At 41.3% G+C, this 5,136-nt stretch overlaps 1 pseudogene; it reads left to right on the top strand.

Annotated features, from left to right (window-relative positions):
• Positions 1-220: 220 nt before the first annotated feature.
• LOC103080862 (ferritin light chain pseudogene) lies at positions 221-570 on the top strand (annotated as a pseudogene).
• Positions 571-5,136: the final 4,566 nt, after the last annotated feature.

Raw genomic sequence — 5,136 nt, forward strand, 5'->3', positions numbered from 1 at the left:
TAATCTGGCAAGTGGGATTCTGGGCTAGACCTCAGTTAGGCTCAAATAAAACCTTTCTATTCTTATTACTGATTGTTTATGGATTATTTTAACTGACACCTCTGACCACTCTACAACCTTTATCCAGTCGCAGCCTTCAGAACCAAGCACTGAGCTATCCTCGGCCACAGGGACCAGCCAACACTATTTTCTGAGCTTAGCACCTTATTACCAATCAACCATGAGCTCCCAGATTCGTCAGAATTATTCCACCGAGGTGGAGGTCACCGTCCACGGCCTGGTCAACCTGCATCTGCAGGCCTTCAACACCTACCTCTCTCTGGGCTCCTATTTCCACCGAGACGACGTGGCTCTGGAGAGCGTGGGCCACTTTTTCCACAAATTGGCCGAGAAGCACGAGGGTGCCCAGCCCAGCCTTGAAAATGCAAAGCCAGCGGGGCGGCCCCCTTCCTGGACGTGCAGAAGCCACCCCAAGATGAGTGGGGTAAAACCCAGGACTCTGTGGAAGCTGCCTGCCAGACGCCCCGCTCCCTGACTTCCCGGAGAGCCGCAACCTGGCTGAGCAGGTGAAACTCACTGAGAAGATGGAGACCGCGTGACTCACCTCTGCAAGCTGGTTGGTCCCCAGGCTGGGCTGGGCGAGTTCTCTTCCAAACACTCACCCTCAAGCATGGCTACGGCCTTCTGGAGCCCAGCTGTTACCAACCTGGGTTCTTGGACTCCTTAATCAATAGAAATTGATAAGAGGCCAGAGGGGGAATTTAGGCAAGGCTTTACTGGGACTGTGCTGCAGCATGAGGGAGCAAAAGCAAGGAACAGGTGCCCTCGCTTGTTCCTGGGAATGGCGAGGGTGTGTTGCACTGGTCCCTTAAATGGGGTGAGGGTAGGGGTAGATCGGTGGGTGGGGCTGGAGGGGCAGCTTAGGTGGTCTGCCCATCCCTTTGGTGGTGCTGTGAGCAGGCATCATGCCTAGTATCCTGCTTTTGCTCCCCACGCCTCTGAAGTGTCAGTGGGGTTTTGGCCTTTTTGTATCTCTTTGTTCATAATTTGCTCCAACTGTGCATGCAGGCAGTTATTTTTAGTCCCTTATAGTTTCTTTGTATTCTGCTGCTGGAGGAGACATTTGTCCAGGTGCAAGCACTCCAGTAAAGGGTCCCAGGTCCCAGCCTGTCCCACAGTGGCCTCTGAGGAGCCCTCTGGTGTCAAGGCTTCTGCCTGAAGCCCCGTCTCTGCAGCCACTAGGCAGCTTTGTAACCACCCTGGAGCCCTCTCCCAAGCCTTGGGCCGAATGGGAACAGTAAAGCTTTTTGCAGCCAATAAAATCATCATCATCATCATCAACTCATAAAATCGCCAAAATTTTGCTCTGGATAGAAAATTAAATTATAAATCAATGTTTTCAGCCAAAATTCAACTCTTTCAGACTTCAAAAGCAAGAAAAAAGAATAAAAAAGAGTTTTCCATAGGAAAACAGATTTTACTTTGTTTTTTTATGTCTTTTTAAACTCAGAGATCTACTGTGAAACTGTTTTTGAACCTGGAATATAAAATTGCATGTTGTTTAGTTATCTAAAATGCAGATATTTTTCTCTTCAAATCTTAAATTTAGTAGTGAATTGTATTGAGAGCTAGTTACGGAAGGATAGTATGTCTTTTGCCAGAAAAGTGGACATTTACTGAACGTTCAACATGGAAAATCTCTGGAAAAACAGCTTTTATTCCTCAATGAAAACAATATTTGTATTTGTCTTTACTATGTTTCAATAAAAATAATACCATTTATTTGCTTTTATATCACTTATAAAACACATTTGCATTAATCATCTCATTTGAACTTGACAACACTCCGAGATGAAGAGGCGAGTTATGAGAGGACAACTTATTACCGAACCAAACAGGTCCCGTCACCTGCGCATAGTAAAGCCAATCTACTGACACCGGGTTGTGGTAAAGGAAAATGCAGCGTTTACTGCAGGGCACCAAGCAAGGAGTTCAGGATAGCTCATGTCCAAAAAGCCAAACTCCCCTATGGATTTCAGGAAAGTATTTGCCAGCTACAAATTGGCACTTGCCACCTACCTCTACAAGGGTTAAATCATGAGCCGCTGCAGCTACTGACTTTCAACACTCTTTGAAAGGAATTCAGGGCGGAGATCAGGAATGAGGCACTCTGTGCTCTGGAAAAAACTGGCAGAACAGGTCTTCAGATAATTAGATATTTTCAGGAGAAGATTTTATGAGCCCAATTCTTGCATCTCCTCATATCTAGGAAAATGGTAAAATCCTTCATGGTGACGTCTGCTCCTCATGACTAGCAGCAAGCTTCTGCAAAAAATGTGCTTAATTTCATGTACTCCCCCTTCACCAAAATCACATATATACTGATCTTCCCCCTGCCTCTTTGGAGCAGTTTCTCAGAACTATCTGAAATGCTGTCTCCTGGGCTATAATCCTCAATTTGCCCCCAATAAATCTTAGCTCACAACTCTCATGTTGTGCATTTTGTTTTCAGTCGACACATTTTAGAGGCAAGGTGAGGGAGGGGAGTCACAGGGTGTGTGACCAACTCGTCCACAATACTCTGATTGGTTGATGGTGAGGTAACAGGCTGTGTCACAGGGGTTATCAATCCTCAGGTGCCAGCAGGTCTGGGGGCTACATGCTCACGATTATCAAGTAGTTAATTCCTTCCATTTGGTGGTGGTTTTAGGATCTGTAAAACAACTCAGGAAATGTGCGTCATATTTTTATCTAGGCACTTTAGAGAGGAGCTAAAGCAGAGAATATGGGGGAAGGGTCTGTCCTGGGAAGGTCCCATAGGGTCCTGCTCGGTTACAAATTCACAGATGGGGAAACTGAGATCTAGAGGTTAAATTTCTCAATGTGGAAAAGAAAAGATTACCATGGGATTATACTGAGTTGACTTTATAAGGGTAAAAAAGAGAAAGAGGTTGAGAGTGAGGGAAGAGAAAATATTTCCTGGAAATATTATGTATTGAATTGTATAGAAACATGAAGACTAACCTCCTGAAAAATTATTTAAAATTTCAATATGTGGGACTTCCCTGGTGGCGCAGTGGGTAAGAATCTGCCTGCCAATGCAGGGGACACGGGTTCAATCCCTGGTTCGGGAAGATCCCACATGCTGCAGAGCAACTAAGCCCACGGGCCACAACTACTGAAGACCGCATGCCTAGATCCTGAGCCCCGCAACAAGAGAAGCCACTGCAATGAGAAGCCTGTGCACCGCAAGGAAGAGTAGACCCCTCTCGCCACAACTAGAGAGAGCCCGCAGACAGCAACAAACACCCAACGCAGCCAAAAATAAATTAAAAAAAAAAATTCAACATGTGAACATTAAGTGACATGTGGGAAGCCTCATCTCATTGAAAATGAAAACTGCCACTATTGAGGGCCCTAATAAGTAGGATGATGTGTGACACAAAGTGGCAAAGGCTTAATGAATCTCATTCTCTGATTTGAAGGTGGCATGTCTAAGTCTTTTATAAAAAACAAAGTCACCCCAGAGTCTCTAGGAGTCAGGGAGTCAGTGAGCTGATTTATTATAAAAGAAAATATATACACACACTTCTAATGTATCTATATCTCTCTCTAGATATAGATATTATATATTATTTATATAAAATATCTATTTAATATATATTAATGTGATATTCATTACATTTACTTGCTTTAAAAATCTAGAATGTTTCTTTTTAGAACATTGATGCCATGCATAGGAAAATCAAATATTATGGTTATAAAATAATTTTTAATGTTAGAATATTCCCTTTATCAGTGGAAGAATATCCACTGAGAAAAAAAACTTAATTTCCTTTTATAAGTAGTGGTGGATTAGAACTACACAATAGTTCTAACTCTGCTACTGCTGTGTATTTAAAGCCAAGATGATGACTATATTGAAAAAGAAGGAAGAGAAAATCAATAGATTATTGCTTCAATGGAGCTCACAACAGTGCTGATTAGAGAACACAAATGGATTGCATAATAGTAAAATAACTATAAACTGGGTATGGATTTAAGCCTATGTTAAGACCATTCTTAACTGCATTGTATCTTTAGAAAACATGCACTGAAATTACAACAGCAAATTAAATCTATTCGACCGCAAAATTTAATACATAAGAAAATAGCATTTATTAATGATCTGGAAGAGGGAGTAAATAGCATGTTAATGAAATTTGCAGATGATAGTAAATTGGAAGGTGTTACAAACCACGAGGACAGGGGCTTAATACAAATGGACATTAAAAAGTTAGAGAAAAGCCAATGGTGGCAAAAAAAAATCCCAAAAAACAAAAAACAAGTAAAACTTATAAAAATATTTGCTAGAAAAATTTCAACTTGAAAAAGAATAATATAAAAGAATTGTAGATCGAAAAGAGACTTTGAAATTTGATCAGGATTTTCTGATTATAATAAACTGGTTAATCCACTCTTGAGAGGTCCTGAGCCAGCTGCTGGGAAGTACTCATTCCTTCACTCCTTCCTCTATCCCCTTTCTAGGTAGACCAGAAAAATGATATCACCTGGTTGTAGACTTTTTGGAGGCAAGCAAAATGAAGAAAACAGAGACCAGGCATATCAGTTTTTTAAAAATTGCATTTTGAAGAGAAAAAAATGGCTAGTGAAGTCACGTGATTATGTATTGGCATCATCTAATGCTGTTTACGGTAAAGGGGGGCTATGAAAAATCTACAGGTACCTGAAAATTTTATATAGAAGATGGTTGCTGTCACTTGATTGCTTATGAGCAGTTATTAAATGAAACTAATACTTACCTTATGAAATATAATTCTAGCTTTTCCAGATACCAGCGAATAGAAGAGTTCTCCTTCCTAATCACATATGCCTAAATCCAAGAAATTGGTGATATTCTGAATGTCATGTGGGATGATATTATTGGTCTTCCTAGAATGTCTGGAAGTTTGGGTCTGAGAATTTGGTTTATCCAAAAAACAGCATCATGTGTCTCCTGGAAGCTCTGGAGACCCTAAGAAACCAAGTAATGTATCTATAATGTTTTACCAGCTCATCTGGGTCTAAGATACAGTCATCTGGGGATGAAAGCTTATCTGCATTGGATCTAAGACAGAAATCTCAGTTTCAGAAACT

This window comes from Lipotes vexillifer, unplaced genomic scaffold, assembly GCF_000442215.2.
Source record: "Lipotes vexillifer unplaced genomic scaffold, Lipotes_vexillifer_v1.1 scaffold1306, whole genome shotgun sequence".
In the NCBI taxonomy this organism is placed as follows: Eukaryota; Metazoa; Chordata; class Mammalia; order Artiodactyla; family Lipotidae; genus Lipotes; species Lipotes vexillifer.